Raw genomic sequence first — 16464 nt, forward strand, 5'->3', positions numbered from 1 at the left:
GTTGGAACCTCCCTGAAGTGCAACTCTACTTCCAGTGATTCAAACTTATAAAGTGGGAGGCTATATTGTTCAGAATAACGTTCGAGAGGGATGCCATTTTGATATATTTTGTTTACTAAACACCATAAACTGATAATATCGACCCAGTTAACAATAATTAACTGAAAACTAATAATATCCTGAGAGCTTAATCTTACGACAAAATTAGATCGTACGGTAGACTCTCGACGTCTTGCGACTATGGCGTGCATCCTGTATCTCGTTCTTTGACTCGTGATATTTCGTAGCCGTTCGTTCATTTTCATTAAGTTAAACAATATTCAGTTATTCATTAAGATAATCGATTTGTGGCGTTCAAATATAGTTGCAAGAAAGTGCTTTTGACGCCTAGGCTTCTGCTAATAACTGTATTCGAAAAAGCGACTTTTATTAGCAACTATTTACTAAGTAAAGTTACTTGATTCGTACCGGAATAACCCTTCTTCCCCTACGTACCTCACTCCTGACGTAACAGGCGTTTTCATGTCTGGCTGGAGGGCCACACACCGCCGTCCACTGGCAAAGCCTTTTAAAGTCAGCGTAGGACATGAAATCCTACTCCTGAGTGTGTGCCTTCTGTAGGTCCGCTTTACTCGCAGAATGCTACGCCATATCTGAAGAGGCGATACGAAATTGTAAAACTCTAAAATAAGGAAATAGGACCCTGTGAATGAAATATGGGACGAGCGTAAACCAAACAAACTAATCAAGTGTAAGAGGCATGAGATTATCAATAGAAGTAAGATCGGTATCGAGATCCCCAAACTAGTCGATGTGAAGGTAATCTGTTACCTTGGAAGCAAAATAACGCATTGAACCGTGACGAAATGTCACGGTTGGTTCTCTGCGTTTCCTCCTTGTCTGTAGCGAGTTTCTTTTTAAATTCCCGCTTCGCGCTCTGCTGTTTTCTTACCCTAGCCAGAGGGCGCTGTGGTGTTGCTGCGGCCGGCTACCTGCCGTGTTTGCAGGTGAGCGTCGGTCGGGAGGATGAACTGTGATTGCGGACGTCAGGGAGTGTACAGGAGGCCACGCCGTTTTGTTGATGGTTTAGCTTGACTCGTGTCAGGTGTGACAGCAGCCAATGTTACTGTCTTGGTAGCAGGTGGATCCAAGGGGTATTCCGGCGTCTGCAGTAATTCGGCGAAGATTATTTGTTTCGTCGGTGTGTAAATGATTGAACAAGGAGCAGTTTATTTAATACTACTTTATGTTCGTGTTCTGCGTGTGCTACTTGCGAGTGTAAACTTGACTCTCACCTTTTTCTGTTGATTTTAAGCGCATCCTCAAACACTTAATCCAATTAGTGAATTTCAATCAATAGCTGGATTCTTTCCGTTCTCGGCACGATGCGTGTTAAATGGCAACGTAGAATTGTATACCTTAACTTTCTACCTCATTTGCGTTTCATCAATAACAGAGCCTAACTTGTTACCTAATTAAGGCTTGTGGTAAATAAAGGTATTTAAGTATGTTGTTTTAAAATATTATCTGACATGTTTCAGTGATTTATGTTGCGCTAGATGATTCAGGGGTATGAACAGTCTTCCGTGTAAGGGAATCCTACTAGTTTTGATTGTTTTGGAAACTTTAATTGAGAGAGAAACTATTGTGCTTTAGTATGTCCATCCTTTTAGCAGGAGGTCTCTGGAACGACGGCCGTTCACTATCTCGACAAATAAATAAACACCTACAGCCGTCCTTATGATTTTGTTTCGTCGCTACCAGTTTCAGCGCTACAGTGCGTCATGTTCAGGCTGTTTTTGATGCGATACAGGTAGATAAGATCCCCACGCGAACACATCAGTTGCCAGCGTTACTGGACACGCACATGTCAGCACTCTACCCATCAACTGTCAAGCAGGACGGCTGTAGGTCTTTTTATTTATTTGTCAAGATAGTATGCTCCAGTCCTGCCTTGGGCTAAGGCTATATTCGGGCTCTGGCATTTGTACTGCAAGCTGCAATATCGTCCTTTTGTTTCATGGTTGTTTTGTTCTGAAACTAGGTGTTAGCGTTAAACATGCTTTGGGCTGGGCGTTTCGCCCCACAGCATTATACTTGGGTTTCAACTGAGTTTTCAGTCTATTGACTGTCCATCTTACACCACATCGGTAATGGTCAACCTGTCGTCCGTTGATTTCAATGCCGTAGTTAGTTGTAAATTAGTACTGGTTCCATTACCTTCCGTCCAGCGTTCAGCCTCGACTCTTGTCTTTAAATACGCGGCTAACCTAGTTAGCGTATGTTGTGGCTAGTTTAAATTAATCACTGCTCAGTAGCCCAACACAGTTTGTCGGCCGCCAGAAGCCGCGTGTGTGTTATTTATTCCTTTATTCTAGTCAAACTATAAGCATGCCATTCTTAATTTCGTTACTCTAGGTAGCCCTTAAGTTGCGACTTTTAGGAGTGCGGCTCCTTTGAGTATAGATTTGTCAATTTCCAATTTTAATGTTTTTTCACCAGTTTTTAATCGTTTAGCTGCACTTAAGGTCGCATTGTAAAGAAAGGAGCCTATTGGAGGTTAACTGTCGCCGTAAGCTGTTCTGGACGGTGCACTTTCCTGTTATTCACCTTAATGTTCTAGTCAATGTGTAAACTTGCTAATTATTTTCCCTTTACATGGAGTGTTCCTGCTTTGATGCTATAAGTGACCGTTTCATAACTAGTTCTTCAACGCGCTTACGAGCATATTTATATTATGAGAGAACTTAAATTGTGTTCGCCTGTTGAACTTTAACTAAAGCGCAGAAAACTGAATCAGATGTTTATTATTGTTCTAGTGCTATTATCTATCAAGTGTAACACGCGACAATTTCTTGGTCTGTTATCAAGTGTTACAATAAATGCAAATTGCAGTGAAGATATGCGCTATTTCAGTTGTCCCGGCGATTTCCTATCTCCGCATATAATTGTTCGCATATAATATTTGATATAAGACTGATTAAGCCTTCGTTGAAATATTGGAGAGAGGTGCGCGTGTCTCCCGCATGGCGGTCGAAGCATGGAGAATGGAAGAAACATATTGTCTCAGGCAAAGAGCAAAAGCCTCGCTCGAAGAAGTATGTTAGTGTCAACCGCAGACTTTTGTTTGAGCAAAGACGTTTTGAGAATGTGCGTTTAGAATGCAACATTGCATGGAATTGATTCTTGGACTGTGAGAAAATGGAGACGTACAGAATCGAAGCATATGAAATTGTGTCTTGAAGTTAAATGTACAGATTAGAAACGAGGACACACTGCGCAGAATTGATAAAAAAACGAATATGCAAAAAACACCGACTAGAAGGGACAGGATGCTAGGATACGAGATAAGGCATCAGAGGATATACGTTGTGGTACTGGAGTTTAAACTGTGTAGGGAAGACAGAATTAAATACGTCCAGCAAAGAGATGAAAATTTCTAGAGTTGGGAGGGATAAGTGGCTAATAAGGTATAATATACATTTAAACAAAGAAAAGCATTATTAATTTGTATTTTAATTCAAGAAGAGAATTAAACAGTTTTTGGGTAGATCACGTAGTCACATGACCAACGTCGTTTATAAATGTACATTAATTGTTGCGTGTGAAGCACGTAATGTAACGGATGTAAGTAGTCTACATACAAATGTTGATTGAGCAGCTGAATGACATGTAGAGCCGTTGGAAACCGGGAGGTCCACGCTGACTGGTGCAGCGTCCATCACGTGGTTGAGGACAGACAGAAGCCCTGGGGGTTATGTGCAGCAGTTAGCCTAGTTTAAGCAACGCCTTCATAAACAGGGCCGTAGCGAGAGCTGCGCTCTGCCTAAACTGCGGTTCGGCGGCTTCGGTGCGAGTACTTACCAGTACTCGTAAATGACACAGTGAAAGGTACAATTACCGGTAGTATTGGTGATAATGGTGGGGAAAGAAATATAAATGAACGTGTAAGAGAGAAACAGGGAACGCCCTCAGTGCTAATCTACTGTGAAATTTATATCCTTAGAGAATAAAAATGCGTTTTGTAAGTAATAAAAATTAATTTATCTCGTTAGTTCTGCGCCTTTATGTAACCAAAGGAATTAGTTTTGATGCAGGTACAACATGAAAACATAAAAAAATCTGTATGATTGTTGTTATTTTGTATTCAACAAATCGCTCGTCATCGTGAACAAAGGCGAAAATTTCCTGTTATTACAGATAAATGCAAAAGTTGTTTATGAATTACAGAAACATAAATAAGTTCGAAGTATCGAAGCGATATTTAATTATTTTTTGCGTCTACTTACTTAATTTTACCTTTCTTTTGGAAATTGCATTTTCTAGCGCTGTATGATAAATGTGTACCTTTTAGTTTTTATACAACGTGCCTCTACTTCACGCTACAAATCAACAATTTTCGAATAAAATCTGACTTAAACAATGACGAATTCAATTTTGCCATAAATATTATTTATTTTTAAGTAACAGAAAGCAGGATACCTGTGTAGAACAAAGATGTTCCACAGAGTACGCGACTCTTTACTTATCGTCACGCAATCCTGTAATTTATAAGTGATGAAAGCAGGAAACTATATTAGTTTAAATAATGTTCTTGGGTGCCCTTATGGTGTGTTTATTTAGAAGAACATCGTTACCTCACACTAATGAAATAATCTGTCACTTTTAATTCAAAACTAGCTGTTTCCTGGAGCATAGTCTTATAACAGAACCAGATCGAAAGGCATCCTGTCGGCGACTGGCGGCTATGAGGCGCAGTCCAGAACTCGTGCTGACGATCGTCGAAATCGTAACTGTTCATACAACTTAGTTATACATTGTTCATTTGTCTTTTGAAATGACTACTTTCTAGCGTTTTAATGTTGTAAGATTGCGTTAGTAACTAATGGGCTCTTCGAGTATCTGTAGCTGAAAAGCCGAGCGGTTAGACTCGCCATGTCACTAATTGCGTGGCCCCTCCCGCCGGGGTTTCAAGTCCTCCCTCGGGCATGAGTGTGTGTGGTGTTCTTCGCATTAGTTAGATTTAGTTTCAGTAGTCTGTAAGTCTAGGGACCGATTACCTCAGCAGTTTGGTCCTTTAGGAATTCACACACATTTTGTAGCGGAAAAAGTGCCTTTTATTAGTAAATATTTATTAACACTTCGGCCCAGAAAGGCTGTTTTCCTACGTATCATGCGCTAGTGCAGCTGCCTCTCTCACAGCTAGAGCCAACCAACCATCATTCGGGCATGCGTCAGTGACAGTATTATTTGTTCCGTTTTCGATATTTCGCCTGATAACCGTAAAATCTTCAAGGGAAGTCTGTTATACAACTAAAACCACTTGACTATGGAACAGTGGCTGCTTTTAGAACAGTCCTTTGTAACTGGCTGGTTAAATGGTATTTCTTCATCGGCGCACATGTAATGCACGCCCTCCGCGGCCTGTGCGATGAACACTGCCTTAATGTTGATTTTACTGCGGCATTTAATTTTCACGCCAAGCCTCCGGGTGTTTTTTCTGTCGACAGTTTGGTCGTACTCTGCGGGCTCTAGATGAATAACCACTTGCTTCCGACTTCTGTTATTTTCACTTTACTTTCCGAAATTCCACTTCCCCAGTACGCGGCTCTCACATGAGGGAAAAGAATCGCAAAAGTGATAAGACTGATCTGCCATCTTGATGAAGCTATAATCGCGACATCTAGCTGAAAGCAACTGATATAGGCATGCAAATTCAAATAAAGAGATAAAGGGCAGAATACGGCACTGCGATCGACAACGCCTGTATATGACAACAAGTGTATAGCGCAGTTGTTAGATCGGTACCGCAGCTACAATGGAGCGTTATCAAGATTTGAGTCTGAACGTGGTGTTATATTCGGCGCACGAGCGATGAGACATAGCATCTTCGAAGTAGCGATGAGGTGGAGATTTTCCTGTACGACCATTTCTCGAGTGTACCGTGAATATCAGGAATCCGGCAAAATAACAAATCACCAACGTCTCTGCGGCCGGAAAAAAATTCCTTCTAGAACGGGAGCAATGACGACTCAAGAGAATCTTTCGGCGTTACAGAAGTGCAGCCCTTCCGCAAATTGCTGAAGATTTCAGCGCTGGGCCGTCAACAAGTGTCAGCGTGCGAACAATTAAACGAAACATCATCGATATTGGCTTTCGAAGCCAAAGACCCACTCGTAAACCCTTGGTGACTGCACGACACAAAGTTTTACGCCTCTCCTTGGCCCGTCAACACCGCCATTGGACTGCTGATGACTGGAAATATGTTGCCTGGACAGACAAGTCTCGTTTCAAATTGTATCGAGCAGATGGATGTGTACGGGTATGGAGACAACCTCATGAATCCGTGGACCCTGCATGTCAGCAAGGAACTTTTCAACTTGGTGGAGGCTTTGTAAGGGTGTGGGGCGTATGCACTTTAAGTGATATGGGACCCCTGATACGTGTAGATACGACTCTGACAGGTGACATATACGTAAACATGCTGGCTGATGACCTGCATCCATTCATGTCCATTGTGCATTCCGCCCGTCTTGGGCAATTCCATCAGGACTATGCGGCACTCCACACGTACAGAATTGCTACAGAGTGGTTTCATGAACCCCCTTCTGAGTTTAAACACTTCCACTGCCCACCAAATCCCCCAGACATGAAGATTATTGAGCATATCTGGGATCACTTGCAACGTGCTGCTCAGAAGAGATCTCCATCCCCTCCTACTTCTACGCGTTTATGGACACCCCTAGCCACCGGATAGCCGTCCGGTTTGAGGCACCTTGTCGCGGTTCGCTTGGCTCCCCCCGTCGGAGGATCGAGTCCTTCCTCTAGCATGGGGGTGTCTATTATCAGCTTAGGGACCAATGACCTCAGCAGTTTGGTCCCATAGAACTTACCACACATTTCCAAATTTCCAAATGGACATCTCTGCAGGATTCATGGTGTCATTTCCCTCCAGAACTGCTTCTGACATTAGTCGAGGCCATGCCACGTCGTGTTGCGGCACTTCTGCGTGCTCGCGGGTCCCTATACGTTATTAGGCAGGTGTAGCAGTTTCTTTAGCTCTTTAGTGTAAGTCAACAAAGCTGTTAACGATCGTGCATGAATTCCTAAACCTACAGTGGTTTCTAGAGCGTTCCACTCGCCGTAAAAATAGGAGGTATTGTGCTTAAGGCTCGTTTTAAGTGTAAATGCTCAGTTCATACGCGATGAAAATTTGCGAAATAACGTAATTTGGTTGTGTCCTGGTATCACGGACAAACAGGTATCATAATAGATGCTTAGAGCTAGCTCATTGTGTCATTGTGAATGAGGGACCCAACACCACGGGTACGTTATATTTCTGAATATTCCGATTTCAATGCATGCAACATACGTATTATCTGCAGCTTCCCAAGGAGAGAGAGAGAGAGAGAGAGAGAGAGAGAGAGAGAGAGACAATTGTTCAAACAAATTTCGGGCTTGCAGCCGGTCGTCGTTCAATACTTCGCACGATATTTCAACTGGGCACCTGCCAGTCATCTTCAGGTGAGCCGTCGCAGACTGGCGATAAAGTTCTCCGCTCTGCAATATATAGCGTACTGTAACTATTCTGCGCATGCGTCGAAAACTTGATAGTTGAACCAACACTGCCCGCCGGCAGCGCCCTCGCTGGTGGAATAGCGGAACTCAGGTCGCCCTCTGCGTTGCTGTTTGCCACGGCCGTCGACGCACTCTGTCGTCTTCGATTTGAGCAAATCGTGGAGATGATGGGATTCCATGCACTGTCCAGCTGGTAGCCGCTGTCACGGTTTAACAGATTTTCCGCCAGTCGTATTTCTACGGATTCTTTAATAATGGAGTCCCAGAAAGACGTTGCTGTAGACAAAATCATTGTTTTCTCATACTCCATTGAATGTCCAGTAGAAATACAATGTTCAGCAATAGCGGACTTGCTTGGCTGCAAAAGGCGGGTGTAACGTTGATGTTCAGTGCAGCGTTCTTTCACGGTGCGTGTGGTTTGACCTATGTAAGCCATACCACATTGGCACGGTATCTTGTAAATTCCGGCCTTTCGTAGTAACAGATTGTCCTTAACTGATCCCACAAGGTCCGCAATCTTCGATGGTGGGCGGAATACCACTTTTACCTGAAATTTTCGAAGGATTCTCGCTATTTTAAACGAAGTGTTGCCAACGAAAGGAAGAAAAGCTAAAGATTGTTCCGGCATGTTCTCCTCTTTATTCACTTCCTGCTTCTTAGTTTTAACTGTTAGTGCCCTGTTAATCTGCCGAATGGAATACCCATTTTCGCTGTCTTTAGATGGGCGAGTTCTTGAGATAAGCTATCTAGATCTGAGACAGTATGAGCTCTATGAACAAGCGTTTTAAGCAAACTCATGGTTTGCGATGGGTGATGGCAACTCGATGCTTGCAGGTACAAATCAGTATGAGTGGGTTTCCGGTAAACTGAATGCCCTAGAGAACCATCATTCTTCCTTCGAACCAGGACATCCAAGAAAGGCAAACAACCATCTTTCTCTATTTACATGGTGAACAGGATGTTGCTATGAATGGAGTTGAGGTGATGTAGAAACTCCATTAATTTATCTTATCCATGAGGCCACACTATGAAAGTGTCATCCACATACCGCCAAAAAACTATTGGCTTCAGGGCAGCTGATTCAAGCGCTCTCTCTTCAAAGTCCTCCATAAAAAGGTTGGCGACCAAAGGAGAGAGGGGGCTACCCATGGCGACACCGTCAGTCTGTTCAAAATATTCTTGATTAAACATAAAATAAGTTGAGGAAAGTGCGTGCCTGAACAAAGCAGTGATATCAACAGGAAACATGTTACCAATCAGTGTCAAAGAATCTGCAAGAGGAACTTTTGTAAAAAGTGAGACCACATCAAAACTTATTAGAAGGTCTACACTGCTAAGACGAAGAGCCCCCAGTCTATTGATAAAATCAGCTGAGTTTCGTATGTGATGTGAGCACTTGCCTACGAAAGGTCTCAGTAAGGAAGCGAGATGTTTAGCTAAATCATATGTAGGAGCTCCAATGTTGCTCACTATTGGACGCAGAGGAAGACCCTCTTTATGAATCTTTGGAAGGCCATACAGTCTTGGAGGTACACAACCATGTGATTTTAACCTCTTGAAGGTCTCTTGCGGTAAGGAGGAGGAATTTAATAGTGCTGAAGTTTTTCGTTGCACACGTCCTGTAGGATCGTAATCAATCCTCCTATAGGTAGAGTCACTTAGCAGACCATACATCTTATCTTTATACACACCACGAGGTAACAAAACAATTGCATTACCTTTGTCAGCTTTCAATACCACTACGTCAGGGTCCTCTCTCAGATTTCGTAATGCAGCCCTTTCTGCAGAGGTTAAATTACTGCGTTGAGTAGGAGCCTTCAACAGAGCACGGCAAGTTTCCCTTCTTATTTCGTCTGCGGCATCCAAAGGAAGACGTCGTACAGCTTCTTCAACACCACTCAAAATACTTATTAATGGCGGTGCTGTAGGTGTAGGTGCAAAATTGAGTCCCTTGCTTAATACAGACAGCGTAGCGTCGTCCAAATTCTTCTCCGTGAGATTGACAACGGAACGTCGAACCATTATCCCTTCTGGCGACGGCTTCTGTGGCAACAGTCGATCAAATTTTGATATCTGCCGACAATTAGCATCATTGTGGATCCACTCGAACTTGGCCGAAGTCACTCCATCAACCCAGTCCCATGATACAGGACAAAGATACCTTGCAACCTTCAGATGTAACTGGTAAAGTTCTGCTGAAATAGCATCTAACCTTCGTCTTGTATAGCAAATCCTCTCCTTGACAATAGCGTGACTAGCCTTCTGAGTAATCTTCCGTGCAGTAGCGGTCTTAATGAAATGAGTCACTCTAGCAAATTTTGGTATTATGCCATGGTCCCGACATCTCAATAAAAAGGTTAATGAACTTAAAAGCTTTGCTCTTTTACCACGTAGCTTCTCGAAACTTCGGATATGTGAGGCCATCTCCTCCCCGTAAAGGCGTCTGATGTGAATTTTGAAATATCGTGCGAAGTATTGAACGACGACCGGCTGCAAGCCCGAAATTTGTTTGAACAGTCAATTCGCCGGGAAAATTTTAAAATTCACAGAGAGACAATTCTTTTTCTTCTGATGATAATCGTGATTACAATTTCCAAATGTTGCCTTTCTGATTTAGAAACGTCATTATAAATTCTTCATATCGTGAGAGTACCAGCATTTATCCCACTGTTTTCCTATTTTCAGCTTCTAAGTTCTTCAACTGAGCGTTGATGACCAACGCTCGTCTTCCTTCAAAGAGATAAATTGCTGACTGTTACTAAACCTGTTGCCTTCAGTTTTGCAGGCCAGCCCGTTCGGTAAAGAAGTCGTTTTTTATGTTTAACATGTCTAGATAGAACAATGTTTCCCATCGAGCATGCCGATAGATTTCGACACGAAAACATTGCAAAAAGTAAAATGTAGAACTACGATTGATAACAACTGAAGAATGTCCCAATAACTTCCCTGCAGAAAATAGCCAAACGGCGTCTTACCACAAAATCTTGGATGCCAGTCTCTTCTGCAGTAATGCGCGTTCCATGCTCTGTAATAAGCGGCGTCATCTTACTGGAACCAGAGGGGGTATCCAAGGGTGGCGGGAAAGGGTAACAGGATGGGGAGGTCAGTCGCCCATACCCCAAAGAAATTTTCTTCACAAATCGACATCGCGTCCTACACTGCCACACAGACGGGCAATTCATTTTAGCGTCAATTTGAAGAAATTCGGAACAGGTAACGCGCATTGACGAGTGCCAAATGTTCGCGTAAGCGAAGCAGCACACCGTTCACCGTCAGTGTGTTCCCTGTGCCCATCCAAAATTCGCACCAAACAGCGAGGTTTTTTGTGTCCGCATCGGCCGTGGAGTGTTATGCGAGGATTGTCGTCGCCCCAGATCTGACAGCTGCGTTTGTTGAAGCAGCTGTGCAGTTGTAATTGCATCTCTGCATCTCATCACTGCATTTCTAGCGAAACCCCCATCCATTTTGGTTTCACAACAAGCAAAAATACGCGCCGCTGCAAATGGTCAGTTGGCAGTAGTATATACTGAAGTTGAACCTTGTAAAGGTATGGAGTTTCAACAGATTGGCCGATACAACGTACGCTTGGTGGATTCATGCGACCAACTCAACAACGTTTCTCAAACTTTTCAATTACTCGTCTAAATAACGATGAAGAAGGTACGTTTCGCCTACTGAAAATTGTGCGCAGGGCGCTAAGACTCCCCAAAGTACCTCGACGCATTTGTAATAAGTTTTGACAACGATGAGAGTGCACTGTTTGATGTTAAAGGGATTCATTTTCGCTAATGCCAATGTCTCTAGATGCCAAGCAAATTTTAATTTGTACATTCTTTCTGGGGTATCCTAAATGGGCTAAAAAATTCCGCGTGTTGTGCTGTGCAGCTGTAATTCTGAATTTCAGATTTATGAACATTGTGTAGCATTGAGCACGCATACAGAAACTGATAACCATTGTCGAATGTTCAAAATGTTCTTTAGATAGGAGGTCGCGAGTTCTATGCTTTGGTGAGATTGTTGTATGCAAGCGAAGGTAATAGTGCAATGTACGTTCAAGTACTCAGTTTTACATAAAGAACTGTGTTAGTTCGAACTTAATAGCAGCTTACATATTATTAAACTGAGAATATAAGACAAACATTATATACACGAACATGTTTTATTCTGTAGCGTCTGTTAGATCTATGATAAAACAACCCACTTTGCACCAGGAAATAATATTTTACTCTCCCTGCTGACACGTATAACCCAGCCTGCCTTACACTTACCTTTTACAGGTTGAATCACATTTTATGTTGCTCCAAGACTGGCCTTGGTTTCAATAAGTCACAAACTGAGTGAGTAACTACAGTAGACAGACAGACCCCACACCGTCGCAGGACGCCTAAAACGAAGCTCACGTCACGTGCTACAAAACTCAGAGTTCTCAAATGGTTCAAAGGGCTCTGAGCACTATGGGACTTAACATCTGAGGTCATCATCCCCTAGAACTTAGAACTACTTAAGCCTAACTAACCTAAGGACATCACACACATCCATACCCGAAGCAGGATTCGAACCTGCGACCGTAGCGTCGCGCGGTCCCAACCTGAAGCGCCTAGAACCGCTCGGCTACATCGGCCGGCAGATTTCTCAAAGTAAAGGCAAAAATTCTTTTAAAAATAAATGTTTCAGCCACGTTGCAGATTAATACTACCTAAAGGTGCTTGGACTATCAGGGCCGTGAAGAAATATTGACATAGGAAGAGCATTTCGAGCATTCGCTCTAAGCTTCAAACAGAACACTTCTCCGTCCCGTCCACCCGCTTACAAGTAGATTTATTAACAATTCTCGTGTTTCTCAGTGCAATTGGTTTGACAGAGGATGCGCGAAGTTTACAGCAGAGACAAAATCGAACTTGTGGCACACGATGTAAACTTACTGGAAAGGAGATCTGAACTGCAATTACTGTATAAAGTGTAGCTGTGTATTTTGTTCTCTGTTAATGTTTCAGGAGTAGCTACAGCAGTTACACTCAGGTACTGCAAGCACGCAAGGGCTCGGATCAATGCCGAGAGGTCTCAGACGATCTCCTCGTGTAGGTTTAGGTCTGTATTCAAGAAGCGAAAAAGCGAGAACAATGAACGATCAGACTAGAATGGATCTCGAGTGTCGATTAGCGGAGTGCGTTGATTCATGCCGCGCTATCCATTACCCTAAACTCTTTTTGAATGTCAACAAAGAAGAAGGAAATTTTCATTTTCTAAACACTTCATAAGAACTAAAACATTATAAGTTTCAGCTTAAATAATTTTCAAAAATAATTTTTAGACGATGTTTTTAAAAACATTCGACAGTAGCCCCACTGATTTGATTTCTAACATAAAGGCATTTTCTGTCATTAGTATCTATTTTTATTTACTTATCTTACGCACGACGTAAATGTGCCAATTACATAATGACGGCTTAAATGTGAAAAAACAGAAATTCTTCAGTCTGTTTTCATATATTCCTTTAGAAAGTGGAACTCATCAGTATTTCCCCAGGTACTACTGAGAAGATGATTGAATTAGATATTAGTTTCAGTGGCGTTGAGAAGTACTAAATGTCTTTAAAATTGAACGAAGCTCCTGGGCATCATCGAATCCTCATCAGATTACATAGTGAATTAGGGCACGAGTTCGCCTCTCTTTTAACTAGTCTGCCACAGACCCGTTGCCAAAAAGCCGTGCCCAGTATTTGGAAGAAAGCCCATGTCACATACGGCTACAAGAAGGGTAGCAGAACTAACCCACAAAGCCACGGTTCAGTCTCCCTGTAGAATCTTAGAACATACTCTGATCTCAAACATTATTAGGAACCTCGAGCAGAATGACAAGCTCTACGCCTGTCATAATGGGTTTCGGAAACATGGAACAGGTGAAATCCATCTTTCACTCTTCGCTCTTGACGTACTGAAAGCCTTGGATCAAGGCGGTCAGGTGGATGCAGTAATCCTCGATTTCCGAAAAGCAGTTGACGGTGTAGCACACCTACAGTTATTATCAAAAGTACGATATTATGGGACATGAAGCGAAATTGGTGATTGGACAGAGGATTTTATGGTAAGGATGACGCAGTACGTTATCTTGAATGGAGGGTCATAGACAGATCCAGAAGTAACTTCGTAACTTCTGGTGTACCCCAGGGAAATGTATTGAGACCATTGCTGTTCATGTAGTATATTAATAGTAACGTCAGGCTTTTTGCAGATGATGCAGCTGCCTAAATTTCCTATCAGGTCTTGATAAGAATTCAGATTTGTGCAAAGATTGGCAACTTGTTTTAAGCATTTAGAAATGTAAAATTATACACTTCACAAAACTAAAAAATATGCAGAGTATATTGTGTCTATCATATCAGTGAGCCACAGATGACATCGGTTAACTCGTACAAATACCGGGATGTAACACTTTGTGATTAAGCGAAATGGAATGATAACATAATCTGTCATACTTGAAAAAAGAGACAGCATTGGTCGTATATTTTTACTATTGCAAAATCGATTTTCTGTCACTGAGTGACCATCTTCAGTGCTATATTGTATAACTTAAATTGGGATGCACTGTTGTCACTAAGCTTACGGCGATCACACTAAGCTTAGTGACAACAGTGCATCCCAATTTAAGTTATACAATATAGCACTGAAGATGGTCACTCAGTGACAGAAAATCGATTTTGCAATAGTAAAAAATATACGACCAATGCTGTCTCCTTTTTCAAGTATACCTGTTATCTGGTCGTAGTGCACAAGACAACATGGAGTCGCCAATCAATATAATCTCAGTCGTTGTTAAAGCAGGTGGTAGACTTCGGTTTATTGGTAGAATACTGAAGACATGCAGTCAGCCTACAACGGAGGTTGCTTACAAATCATTCTTACGACCCGACCCAGAATAATGCTAAAGTGTGTGGGCCCCATACCAAATAGCGCAAACAGGGGATACTGAACGCATACAGAAAACGGAAGCAGGAATGGTCACAGGTTTCTTTGATCGGTGGGAGAGTGTGACAGATGCTGAAGAAACTGAACGGGCCGCGTCTTGAAAAAAGACGTAAACTATCAAGAGAAAACCTACTTACAAAGTTCTAAGAACCGGCATTAAATGACGACTCGATGAATATACCGCAGCTCTCTACGTATCGGTCACACAGGGAACGTGAGGACAAGATTTGATCAATCTCACTACTCACGGAGCATTCAATCATTCATCCCGCGCTCCTTACGTGAATGAAACGGGAAAAATTGCCAATAATGGCTACAACGGGACGTATTTTCTTCAATACAGTTAAGTGTTTTGCAGAGTGTAGCTGTAATTGTACGTGTAGAACTGCTGCATTGTTCTGGTGACGTCACTGTAATAAAAATAAGAGAAAACCTGTCGTTAATGGCGCTTCTTGTCCTATAGATACTAAGAGTTATTGTGACGCGTGAAATGTGATACACTGGGACTGTTACATGTTGTACATAGAAAAACTGGTCGGTATATCCATATTAGATATAAATAATACTTACGGTCTCTCGCACATAACCAACGATCAAATCCAGCAATAGTCTCCCTAATACAAAACGCAGGTGATGGATTTCAAAACATAGAATAAGATGGCAAGTAGCCCAAGATTAAGTAAAGAATTTGAAAGTGGATTCATTCGAAGAAATAAAGGCGATTTTAAATTACAAGAAAATATGAAGACAATGCGGTAAATGAAAAACTCAAAGTTACTCAGGGATTTCATCAGATCATTAGACTACACACGCTAAGACATAAAAAAAGACGGATCACGAACGAATCACGCGTACGAAACGGAAATCGTTAGATGTGATGTACATGTACAAACAAACAAGTGATTGCAATTTCGAAAACATTTTGATTTATTCAAGAGAGAGAATTTCACAAATTGAGCAAATCAATAACGCGTTACTCATCCTCTGGCGCAAATGCAAGCTGTTATTCGGCTTGATATTGGTTGATAAGAGTTGTTGGATGTCCTACCAGATTCTGTCCAATTGGCGCGTTAGATCGTCAGAATCACAAGTCGGTTGGAGGACTCTACACATAATTCTCCAGACGTTTGGGAGGGATTCGGCGACCTTGCTAGCCACGGTACGGTTTGGGATGCATGAAGACAAATAACAGATTCTCGCTGTATGTGGGCGGGCATTATCTTGTTGAAATGTAAGTCCAGGATAGCTTGCCATGAAAGGCGACGAAACGAGCATAGAATATCGTCAACGTACACCGCCGTGCTGTAAGGGTGCGGCGCATGACAACCGAAAGGGTCCTGCTGCGAAAAGAAACGGCGTCCCAGAGCGTTACTCCTGGCTGTTGGGACGTATGACGGGCGACAGGCAGGTTGCTATCCGACTGATGTCTGCGACGTCGCCAAACACGCCTTCGGCCTGGAACCTCACTGACTGCAGTAGAATTGTCTTTCAGTCCCGCTTCGAACTGAGCTCCGATGACCAGCGAAAACGTGTCTGGAGACACCCAGGACAGTGGTGGGGTTCCCACCTGACAGCCCAGTAACCAGTAACGATGCGCTAGGCTGCCGTTTCTTTTCGTAGGAGGTCACCTATGTGTGCCACCTGCGGCATTCTTACAGCACAGTCTGCAGCTCGTGGTTTCGCAGTCGCGTCCTCGCTTCCCGAGCACGGGGTCCCGGGTTCGATTCCCGGCGGGGTCAGGGATTTTCACCTGCCTCGAGATGACTGGGTGTTTGTGTTGTCGTCATCATTTCATCATCATTCATGAAAGTGGCGAGATTGCACTGAGCAAAGGTTGGGAATTTGTACGGGCACTGATAACTGCGCAGTTGAGCGCCCCACAAATCAATCATCATCATCATAATCATGTTACAGCACAACG

Source organism: Schistocerca nitens, chromosome 1, assembly GCF_023898315.1.
Source record: "Schistocerca nitens isolate TAMUIC-IGC-003100 chromosome 1, iqSchNite1.1, whole genome shotgun sequence".
In the NCBI taxonomy this organism is placed as follows: Eukaryota; Metazoa; Arthropoda; class Insecta; order Orthoptera; family Acrididae; genus Schistocerca; species Schistocerca nitens.